Raw genomic sequence first — 12,985 nt, forward strand, 5'->3', positions numbered from 1 at the left:
CCAGGTGGATATAATGATATGGCAAGATATATTTTTTTGCTGTCATCCTGGAATTGCTCATTTCAGAAGAATAGTCACCGTGAAGTTTGTTTTCGTTTTCAGAAACATTAAGAGGACTAAAACCAAACACTTTTCTTTCAGAGCATCCCTTATGCACCTGCATTTCAATTCCAATCTGTGTTACAAGAATGACAGACCACTCAACAGAGATGAACATCTGAAAGTGAAAGAGCTGGAATGAAGATACGTTAATCTGTGTCAAAGGTTCTTGGTATGTGTGCGAGTCGAGGACATAGGTCTCAAGCTTATTCCTGTCTTCAGAAGAGGTGACAACTATGCTCCTTCTATCTATTAACCAGCTCCACTTTTTAGGGTTCCCTGTAAACTAATGGAGCACATCATGTACTACCACGTTGTCAACTAAGTTGACTCTGTCAATTTCTTTTTTTAAATTCCAGCATGGCTTTAGAAAAGGGTATTCAGGCAAAACTAACGTAGTGGAATTCGTTCACAGCATTTCAAACTGTCTTGATTTCTGGGTCCATGTAGATGTAGTATTCTTTTTATTTTGTAAGGGCTTTTGACACTGTGCTCTACGCTCGCGTGTTGGCCAAAGTAGCCTAATTAAAATTTGATCCTGCTACCTGGATATGCAGTTTCTCAACTAACCGTAACTGTGGCGACAACTCGTGAGGAGAACCTATCATATCGCCACCATGCAGCATTTGTTATATTACAATCGCTTCACATTTTAATCTAGTCAAAAGCAAGGCCTTTTGGTGATCGGTCTTGTATAATTACGTGCCCATCCGTTATGTAACACCACACTGGGTTCTTCAACCTATGAGAGAGAAATAAATATATTGCCAAGTAAATTGTCTACAAGGCTCGTTATTCCATTTCGCCACACTACCACAAGCAATTGTTAGAGTAGTGGCCCAGGGTATGAAGCTCGCCACTAATCATCATTCAAACAAAGTTCATAATGTAAAATGCTTTACTCAGAACACTGGCTTAACACAACAATTAAGAATAAAGAGAGTAAACGTTTCATTGCCTATCCAGGTGGCATCATCCCTCCAACAGAGAACAATCAAAAACAACATCAAAGGAGTCAAATCGGTGGTCCGCATTCCTTTCATGCAATGTATTTCATACGCTGTTTGGAGGGCACTGTGCCCTTCAGGCATTTTGACTGTGCATATCAAGTTGAGTGCATAGAATCTGATGCAACCTACATTGGCGAGATAGACAAAAGACGTGGGACAAGACTAAAAGAGCCAGTTGCCAGGGCTACTAATGCTTAGCTTAACTAAGGGACATATATTTTGATGGTGCAGTAACCTTTGCTCATGACTAGCGATGGGACCCTAGAAAGTTCTTAGAATCCTGCTTTATCAGGCGTGATGCTTCAGCCTGTAATACATACCGTGGCCCCCTATCGGATGTGTAAGATTCCCTCTTAGATAGGCTGATGTGCTCATCTTTGGCCTCTGTTGTACTGATGATGCTACCCGGATAGGCGACAAAACGTTTACGCTCTGTTTTTATTCGTTGTGTTGAGCGGTGTTTGCAGTAAAGGACGCTACATTATGAGGTTGTCACCCGGCTTTTGGAATATATTTTCAAATAAAGTTGTTGTTTTACAAAGCTCAATACATTGCAGAAATCATTCTTGTTGCCTATTGTTTTGGGGGTGCCATTCTAGCAGTCACATGAAGCACTGAAGGGCCAATTTAAAAAGTAAAGGCAGTCTGATTTATGTTCTTGCCGACATGGCACAGCGTATGTACGAGGTAGCTCCATTTCAGAAGCCTGAGAACACTCAAAGCAATTAGTGTGCTAGCATCAGATATGGTGTACAGCATTACATATTTGCTTTTGCTAGGGCAACTAAGAAGGGTGGATAGAAAGGCAGTTACAACCTGTTTCCACAAAAGACACTCAGATTCATTAGCAATTTCCTCTAAGAGAGCCAAGGCTTTTTCTAGATTACTAAAACATGGGTACCTGGTTATAAATAACAAGAATTCATCTACCAGAAGTCAGTGTTTCACACACCCTGCTTTCCATCAACACTATTAAAAGGTGTGACCCCCAAACCTGCACAAAATTCCTGGAGAGTCTTTACTGGACACTGTTGCTGTCCCTCTCACCAGGTGCACCCGATTCACAGTTCTGGATGCACTGCCTGAGCTAACTTCAGCATGCTTTCCCAACACGAATGGTAACTGCTATGAGGAGTGTTGTACTTACTGAAAGCAACATGAAATGCTGTACCTTGACAGGTAACGTTGATATCCTTCTTAAGACCGTAGAGAGATGTTCCTTGCTCCCTTTCTTCCAAATCTTACTATCAGACGCAAGCCCACTTGCCACCAAGCCAATGAGATGTGCCTCACAGTCAGTGCATCAAGGGAATCAATCACTGAGGCTCAGAAAAGCTGTTTTCCATCGGGATCTGATCCAGCACTGAGCCGTGAGTAGCCCCGTGAAAGTACCAAGGCTTCTTCGAATTTTAAATGTGCCAGCATTTGTTTTCCTCCCCTCCTTCTTTTTATGTAGTAGCTGATTACTTTAGCCTTGTACTGCTTTGGAGATTGTGGAGATGATGTAAGAGGTGGAACTAGGCTTTATGCAAAATGAGGCAAAGTGTGACTATGTACAAATCTTCTGAGAATGTCTATGTATCATTCACACAAAGAGAGGATACGTGTTACATCTTTTTCCGGTTTTGATATTTATTTATTTATGAATATGTCTCAAAGGCTATTGCAGGCATTACATGAGGGGGGACATCAACATGGGTCACTTAACAAATACGGAAGTTACAAGGAACATACATATTTGGAAGACAAGACTCTATTTTTTGTTCGTTCATCAGTCTTGCTCAAGAAATTGTTCACTGTAGCAATGGTACACAATGTCACGAAAGGAGTGCTCATCTATCGTTCCGCAAGACTCATTAAAAAGGACTAGTGTTGTGTTTCAACACAACATGTTGAACTCATGAACCATGCATCATCCTGAGAGCTATAGATCATCCTAAATGCAGATGCTGAATTATTTTAAATGTGATAGACGAGCTGTGCGAAGAGGTACCCCCAGTTAGGATCTTGGGTACTTCAAGCCTGTGGCATTTTCTGTGGGAAAGGCTTGCCAGACCCTCTTCACTGCACAGGCTGGGATGACCATGATCTTGTTTTTTCCAAGCTTGTGCCATACTCACCTTGCAAACTGGCGATACGCAGTGTATCTGCATCGTCTACACAGATGTACATAAAATATAGTTTAGGCAAATAGGTAACCGGTTACAGTACAGTGTGTGTGCATTGTCATTTCTACATGTACCTGAGAGTAACTGCAGTTTACCTGCCCACACCTTGTACATTACTACACATGCTGTGTTCTTTTAGAACCCAAAATTGTTTTGCTTTTCACTGAATCGACAATCAAGAACACTCAATATCGCTAAAAACCTACGCTAAAACCTTATGCACAGGGCAATACATAAAAACGTGACTCAGGACACAGCACACTGACAATTACAAAACTGCCTATATTGGTTTTCTCCAGTTCAGAGTCGTGTACTGTATAGCCTTTTTATGTGCTGCGCCCTGTACTGGAGCTTTTAACGACTCTATTGCAGGACCAAACCAGTTTTGGGCGCCCAAATTTTAACATCGTTCGACAAGGACACATGTGACTTACTTGTGAATACAGTCGCTCATAGGTTCGCGCTGCCCACGGAGTTCAATATGCGACCTTCAGGACAGTCATATTGAAGAATAGAAGTTGGAAATCTTTGTGGGTTGTAATGCACTGATACTGCAGTCATTCGGCAGTGTTTTCGAGCTCCTTGCAGCACAAGCATTCGATCTCCTTCGGCATTATGACACACCAGCCACACCGGCACCATGAACAGCAAGTGCGCATCAGATATCAGAACACGAAATTTCTGAGAACGTTTACATGTTCGATCACAGTGTGCGTTAAAAAGCTCATCGCTTACCTGAAGACAGTCGACTCATGCTGTTTGCTTCATCTGTAACTGATGTTCGTAGAGCTCTAACTTCGTCTCGCATTCACGGCATCGGCGACGTTTCGAAAGCCTACCGAGCTGTTCAGCACGCAGAATTTTCTTCTCGATGTCTCGATCGCAGAAAGGTCAGAAAGAAGTTCCGGGCTCGAAGTCTCCGCATTTCTGCCTTCGACGTCCATATTGAAGATCGCTTTCCGGACGGATGCCGGCGCTCTCACAAACTCACTAACAACAGAACTTCCGGTCCGGGCGCCCAATGAAACGTGGCCCTCGTGACTTCGTCACACACACGGAAATTGGCGGATGTCCACTGCAAAGAGGCTAGATTTCGGCCCCGATTGCGCGAGTTGAGGGGGAAAAGCGAAGCCGGTTTTGAGCTCCCTGTTTGGCAAACTTTGCCTCCGCGCACAGCCAAAATATTTCGCGTGTGGCTTGGAGGCATATTATACCTTCGTAATAGATGCAAACGAAATATTTGTCGAACTTCTGGTCAGAGTCCCTTTAATAATAATAATTGGATGTTTACGTCGCGAGACAACTGAGCGCAACACGTTGTATAGTTTCTTGATCACAGACAACAGGGTGCTGTAAAAGCCCCTGATGTCACCTCTATGTAGATAAATGTTTCGACGAATTGCTAAAACTGTGCGCAGCACTACGATGACCGCATACTCAACAAAGGGAATTGTGCTTCACTTTTACGGATTCTGATCCGGTGCTGGACAGCTGCACATTCCGCTTGCGCATACTATGTCTGAAAAGCTTTGCTTCTTTCTTTTCTTTTTCGTGCAGCAGCAGAATGTCAGGCTTGTACAAAATGAGACAGGAGAATGGACAATGGATGACAAATGACAGAAATAGATGTTACCATGACACATGTTACCAACCAAACAGAGGAAAAACGATCCGAAACGCGCGTAGCCAAGTAGCGCAAACAAAAAGGCACCCATACGCAAATATGCACGTTCGGGACTTTGAAAACAGATATTCGTCGAGGGGGGGGGGGGGGGGGATTTATCGACAGAAAAAAAGAAAAAGAAAGGGGATGTGACCATTGACCTCTGAATATCACCGTCTTCTCACCTGGTTTTCATTGTTCTTTTCACAGCCTATTCAGGACTTCGGGTTATAGGAGCATTAGATCTGTTCCTTATTTCGAATTTATGCAAGCGGAGTGTTGAGCACGCGAAGTATATGTGGAAGTATGCAGAGAAATCCCCCACACACACACACACCTATTGGGGCTCCCAAGTGAAGCTCCCTCAACAATGCATAATGTAAAACCCCGAGACTTCAGCCATCTTAGCCATTTTTTCATTGTCCCTCGACAAACCGAGGGGAACAGTTTGGAACCTTAAAGGACAACACCAACAATAGATGATGACGATGAGATGGGGTGTTTCACCGCGGTGGTTTAGTGCCCTTACCCATTGCACGTGGAACATTATATGAAGATGATGAAGGAAGGATGAAAATACGAAAAAGAATTAGAGCGTCTGGAGCAATCAAGTGGAAGACGGGAAGTCCATGACTAGGTGAGGAACCCGAGATGGGGCACAGGATCTTCATGGGGACAATGTATGCAGCTAAATTGAGTGGTCTCTTTGTGACAGGGACTACCTCATCACACAGTATCCGCCCTTGCGGCCAGTAGAGAGCACATTCCATAAGAATGTGCTGAGAGTTCACAACGACACCGCACGTTGAGCAGAGGCTTGTGTTCCAGCATTTGATCATGCACTGGAATTGTGGGGTAAAAGCCACATTGAGGAGGAGTCGACGCAGGAGAGACCCCAAAGGAACCTGACAATGTTCACCTACAATTATGCATTTACAAGCATCGCCACAAGAAAAACAACGCTACACGCGCTCTTTGATTTTCAATACGTGCATCCCGCGGTGGTAGGTAGATGATGCCTGCTTGTTACCAGTCGAAAGGAAACAACTTATTGCTCTAATATCAGCCTCTGTGCGTGTTTACCACCGCTCATACCACGATATTCTTTGCCTGCGCGCGCTACTGGCCTCAGACCTCGTCACAAGCTCCGTGCATCGAAGCAAGAGCCTCGTGAGAGCAACAGATTTTTTTTTCTTTTTTGCATGCGCAACAAATTATGCGAACTTATCTGTTTTGTAGCGTGTTTGAGATGCCGTACAGAGCATTCAATTGCTGACGCGTTTCTTGCAAAGTACATGGAGTATTTGGTCTAACTCACCAGGTAGAGGGCTTCAACCAGCGCTTCAGTGCATCTCGTGAAGCCTAATTTACAGGTCAGAAATTTGGAACCGAAATGGAACCTCGAAGACCCCAATATTCGTTAACGAAACTTGCCATATGTTTCGCTATGACACAGACAACGTCCCACTAGAGAACGAATGCAACGCGGTAACAAAGGAACGTTCTGCACGCGCTTTTCTATTCCTAATACATGGCTTCTATGGGCAGTATCAGGTGAAGCCTGGTTTACGTTTTGTCCCGAATTGCTGGGCATGAGCTTGCCTGTGTTGAATGGCCTTCCACCTTCCTCATTCCATAAGCTTCAGTGCCTCCTGGCGCGCAGTCTCCGAGTGTGCTTGGGAGCGCTCGGGCGGCAGAGACCCATATGGTCATTGCTGAAGCTAAGGAAGCAACGCTCGAAGTGCTTCGCTACGGGGAGACGTGTCGGCAGTACCTCCGCCTTCTAGTTCACCATCGGCAGCATCCGCTAGTTAGCAAGCTCCGGAGACGCAAGCACAGCAGCGTACACCAATGTGTCTCTCAACTGAAGACTAGCATACCTGACTTTGTGGTCGCACCCACAGCTCCCAGCACTCCTCCTTGGACTTTCCCGACGCCCTGCATCTCCCTGTCGGTGCCTGGGCTAACAGGGAAGAAAGGCAACGTCGCTGCATGCGTGACGAAGCAGCTCACTCTCAATATGATGAGCTCGTGTTATGAGACTTCCACCGCAGTTTTCATGGACGGCTCAACCACGAGGGGAAGTGCGTCGTCTGTCTTTGTCATTCTCTCCAAGTCAATTTCAGGTGGCCGTCATCTCTCACATAAAGGATGGTCAACATACGCTGAGCTTTATGCTATTCTTTTCGCCTTGCGGAAAATTACTGACAGCCTCGTTCGCTCCTGAGTCGTTTTTAAGGATTCCAGACCTGCGCTGCAGTGTGTGGCAACTATGGGACTTCGCGGCTTCCTCAGTCCTGTGGTCATTGAAATTCTACAAGTATACAAGAAAGCAAACGCACTGGACCACTCTATCGTCTTCCAGTGGATCTCGGGTCATGTGGGCATCAGCGGAAACGAGGACGCAGATCGAACAGCCGCAGGCCCGCACCAGTACACCCGGTGTATCCCCATCATCTTGTCTCGGGGGGATCGCCGTTACCTCGTCTCAAGCCTCACTGGCCCCATGATGCAGTCTCAATGGCAACGTGACACCAACGCCCACTCTCTGCTTTACCATACATACCATACATATGCATTGTCCCTTACTCTCCCACGCCGAATGCCGCGTTCCTTTACCACCGTCTTCCACTGCATGACTGTGGCTTTTACACCGGCTTTCAAACACCTCCTCGCTGTCTACGCGTCCAGCCTCTGTTCCACGTGTGGTATGCGCGGTGACCTCCATCACGTCCTCCTGGTCTGCGGACAGTACGATCGCGAGCGCGCCCTCATGGAAACTGCTCGTCGATCAACGCTAGTTCGACTTAGCCAAAATTCTCGGGCCATGGTCGGACCCCTCACATCTGATGCAAGGACTACGAGCTGTTGCTGGGTTCCTCTCCAGCACTGGACTAATGGACGAACTCTAATAGGACACCTTTCCATCATCATCACTTTCTCATCCCCTCCACAAGCGCAATGGGGCACTGTACCGCCATAACGGCGGACAATGACCCTCCACATCATCATCCCATTTATGTGTGTGTGTGTGTGTGTTGAGACGGGCTCGTTATTTCACGAACACTTTCAAGTCAATAATTAACCAAACAACAATTTGTTCCATCGTGCATCGCACGCGGTACGCCTGCAGGTATTAGCGAGATTTAGTACATCGGAAGGATTCTAGGAAAACGATACCATAAAAGAAGCTACCAAGCTTAGCAATGTTATGTCACTCGCTCCAAAGAAAGGGGGTGATTAGCTTTTCATGTTTTCGGAACTGTTATCGTCAACGTTTTCCGATGTACTAAAACTCCCTATTATTCAAATGTACGCAAATTATCAGAAAACGTATAGCTTGACGTCTCCGGCCATTACTGTTTCTCAGGTCATGCGATAGGGACACGTACAGGGGTACCCTCTGGATATTGTGGATTTGCCTCGCTGCCTGGTTACGCCTCACAATTAGGGTTGCCAGCAGGCCGGTATTTTACCGGCATGGCCGGTTATTCGCTCGCTTTACCGGTTGCCGGTAGAAAGGTGATACCGGCAGCCTTTTGCCGATATTTATGGCTCAAGACCTTTCATAGAGGCTTCTTCGGGGTTTTCCTTTCAACATTTCACTACAGCTTGAATAAATCTGGGACATAGACCCAACTCCGCAGTCACCAGTCGTTTTCTTAGTTATATTCATTACAGTCTTGTGTTCGAAGTGGGCAAGAGCAGTGGTTGTGTCGAGCCAGTTAGAACTTAGGCCGTATGCAACCATCATGAGATATCCGCCTGCAAAGAAGGGTTTGTATGTGTCGATGCGTTTTTCAAAGTGAGTGGAAGTCCAATCCGGTTGCTCCAATACAATCCAGTTCATGCCTGTTTATAGCAATTTCCAACATCAATAATCGAGCCGCACACAGGAACATACGTATGTTTCCTCATAATATCTTGAGCGAGCACGCTCGCTCTTTCTCTCTGTGTGTGTGTGCTCGCCCACCCCTCCCCTACTTCCTCTTTCCCGCGAGCCTTTCTTCCTTCCCCTCTCCACCTCCTCTCCCTCAGCCGGTATTTTTCACTGCGAAAGCTGGCACCCCTAGTCACAATACCCGATAAATTCGGTACTTTTTGCTTTGCACGGACGAAATTCGTGCAGCATGTGGTTAACGGAACGTCGGAAATCGATGTCGCGGAAGGCTCTATCAGTTGCTTTTTTGCTTCTAGATGTCCACCAACAAGAACATACGCGGAGTCGTCAAGAAAACATGCAGTTCTTGTGACTGTTTGGAGCTTTACCGGAATGACAGCGGCGGCTCAGTCATGCCTCGATGGTGTTTGTTTTGTCGGCACTCCCCCACTATGTAAGCTGTGTCTTGCCCTTGTGTTTTCGTATATGTTTTCATAGGAAATCCAACGCGAAGTTGTGACACAAAGTGTAATATGTATGTCTGCTTACGTTCATTTTGTGTTCGTCATCGCCTTGGCTGCAGATGCTAAGTACTAGGAAGTTGTTCTGGAATCATTGTCTAACAGGTTCTTTATCATACTGCTACGAAAGTCATGTGCATACCTATATAAGTATATAGGTTTTATTAGAATTTTATCAATGACGAATTTATACGAACGTGTAACTTGTCACTGACGGGGCGGCATATGCGCAGTCGAGCTGCGGCTCAATTCCTCAGTTCAGAGAGCCTAACTAAACACGACGAGCAAGGCTAGTTGTTGCGAATGCATAATGAAGTAGACGCTCGTCCTGTCTGTTCCTCCGTCCCTTTGTCTTTTGCGTCGTGTTTACTTCATTATGCCTAAATAAATACACAGATAAATATAACGACAGTGTCGCTGTTTTCACTGTTCAAGCTCTTTAGGCGGCATCTAACAGTGCTCCCCGCAGAAGGCCCCGCATGCTATAAGCGCCACATAATATCGCGTAGTCTAAGTGCTACGAAGTAACTATCTGTACAGGCGGCACGTGATGGCTTTTATATTAGCAGCACAATATTGCAAAAAAGTGCCGACACGGACCCCTTAGGCTCTACAATAATTGTTGGCGAGATGGTGTTTTCCCAGCAGAATGGAAGAATGCAATGATAGTGCCGCTCCTGAAGCCAGGCAAGTCTCCACACGCCATTGATGCCTTCCGCCCAATTGCCCTCACCAGTTGTGTCGGGAAGGTTATGGAACGGATGATATCCGCACGATTGAAGTGGTATTTTGAGAGCACCCGATTCTTTCCTGAAGCTATGGCTGGTTTCCGGCAAGCTCGGTCCGCGATTGACAATGTCATCGATCTCGTCTCCTCCATCCAGCAAGCAAAGTCTGATGGGCTCCTAACGGCCGCTGTCTTCCTTGATGGAGCAAAAGCATACGACAGTGTTCTCCATAATGTTGTTGTCGCGTCGCTTCAAGAAGCTGGTGTGGGTGGCTGTACCCTTGCCTGGTTGCAAGCCTCCCTCTCTGACAGGTCTCTGTTCGTATGCACAGCAGATGGTGACAGTGCCAACTACTTTGTGCATCGTGGAGTTCCACAGGGGAGCGTCCTCAGCCCGCCCCTGTTTAATGTCATCCTGGCGCATCTCCCTTCTCTTCTTCCCAAGCATACCCATATCACGATCTATGCCGATGACATTTGCATATGGACCTCTGCAGCGCGCCGTGAAGCCATTCAGCGTCGTCTGCAGCATGCCTTAGACCTTCTTGTGGCGCATCTTGCTGACCGTGGGTTGTCTGTCTCTCCGGCTGAGACAGTAGCTATGACATTCACGCGCCGCTCCTTCACCAAATACTACTGCTAGCTGGCTCTAGACTGAACTACATCTCGCATTATCGGTATCTAGGTATCATCATTGATAGGGGACTGACATGGTCGCGGCAGATCAACTCCCTCTCTGCCAGCGCCCGCATCTACTGTAATGTGCTCCGGCACCTCTGTGGATCCACATAGGGCCCGTCCTGTGCTGACCAGCATCGTGTGCACTGGTCCCTGTTGCTTGGCGTTATACGCTATAGCCTGCCTGTCCTTTATGGGATCTCCAACACTCACGAGCGGGAGCTGCTCAATATTCAAGCCAGAAGCCTCCGTCTCTGTTTGGGAGTGCCAAAGACAACGGAAACCTTTTCTGTTTTGGCGGAGGCACGGAGACCATCGGAGCTTATTATTCGCGATAGTGTCGCCTTCCATGCGTATACACATTATCTTGCCCGCCATCCAGCCCATTACATCTGTGACACCCATTACCTCTGTGACATTGCGCAACGTTATCCCGCATCCGCATTCGGTCAAGCTATTTACCGTTTACGAAGCAACATCCCCTCAACCTCAACCTCCGCCCGGACCTCCTTTGCGCCGCCCATGTGGGCACTTCACTACCCCACTGTACAAACGTCAATTCCGGGCCTTAGGAAAAACAAGGTTGTGCCAACAGTTGTGGCCTGCCAACTGACCTTGTACCACATCGTCTGCTGCCTTCTGCATCCCAGAGGATGGAGCTGAGAACGGCTTCAAGCTCTCTCTTATGTCATCTGCTGAGGCCGAGGCATTCGCACTACTGGCCGCTTTGAGACATGTCTCCTCGTGTGCGCCCAGGGCCTTGTCGATCCTCACCGACAGTAAAGTGGCTCTGGAGGCGCTGGCCTCTTGCTCTGCCGCAGTCATCAGTGACACCTACACCACGATCATCGCCCTGCACTCTGAACTTGTATCGATGGGACACGACGTAGTGTTCCAATGGATTCCGAGCCAATGTCGGAATTTCATGCACTGATCGTGCTGACGCTCTTGCTCGTCAAGCCCACGACATTGAGCAACCAACTGTCGTTCCCCTTGCGCACTTTATGTGCCAGCTGAAAATCCGCCGCTTCACTGCCAACCGCACACAGCTCTTTCAGCAAGAAGGTATACGAACCAATGCCTTCCTTAAACCCATTAACCCTTAAATGACATATGCTGTGCCTGGCCGCATCCCGCGCATCGAAGAATCGTTGCTTCATCGACGGCGGCTGAATGTGGCACGAACTCCTCTCCTCCTATTTAAGATGAATCCGCACCCATCACCTCTTTGCCCAACGTCCAACGTAGAAGCCGATGTGCCACACATCCTCATTGCCTGCTAGCGGTACGAAGATCACCGATCGAGTCTCCGGCGCCGCCTTGCTCATCTAGGCCACCGAGAGCTTCCCCTCGCGGTGCTACTTGGCCCTACGCAGCACGCTGAAGTCACGTCTGCGCTGACACTATTCCTTCGGGAATTTAAACTCCTGGGCATTCTCTGATACGTCCTATGCGCAACGATTAGTGAAGGAGCTGTTTCTTCTGTATTTTTTCATAATTTTCTGTATCCCAGCTGTTTGTATCTTCTTTTGTTTTCTTGAAAGCTTTAGGGAATAGCAAGCCCACATCGTGGCTAACCTTTCCATTCTCTCTCTCTTTTTTTACTTTGCATTAAACATATTCTCCCCCCCAAAAAAATATATCCTCCAAAAAAAAAAGTGCTGCTCATTAAGCGTTTTCGTCTAAGAGTGACAAGGCATTGTACGATATGTCACACTGATAACCTTCCGAAACAAAGAGATCAAGTTCCCTTTCAAGTCCTTCGAGCCCATTTTTATGCTCCGGTAGACGAGAAGTTTTCTACGTCTGCAACAGCATGACGCAGATGGCGCATCCAGAAACGGCAGGTCCGTTTCGGCGTTCGTCAGACCATCCGAGGGCGTAATGCAAGGTGGCGCTAGTGAAAAGGACGACGCCTTTCGCACCCAACTTCATCAACAGCTGCGGAACACTATGCCATCATTTCCTTTCTACAACACATCCCTGATTTTACCCAGCGAGAATGGACTTTGAGTCTTCACTGACTCAAAATCTGCACTGTAAGCTTTTGAAAATTCTGACATACGAGGCTCATCCGCACCCCTAATGACGGATGTCTTAATCTTGCATGACGAACTAGCACTGGGAACGGGACAGAGAGAGGAGACGACAGGACAGGTGCTAGCCTGTTCGTAACCTGTGTAGTTCTAGCACCTGTCCTGTCGTCTCCTCTCTCTGTCCCGTTCCCAGTGCTAGTTCG

This window comes from Ornithodoros turicata, chromosome 2 (genome assembly GCF_037126465.1).
Source record: "Ornithodoros turicata isolate Travis chromosome 2, ASM3712646v1, whole genome shotgun sequence".
Lineage (NCBI taxonomy): Eukaryota > Metazoa > Arthropoda > Arachnida > Ixodida > Argasidae > Ornithodoros > Ornithodoros turicata.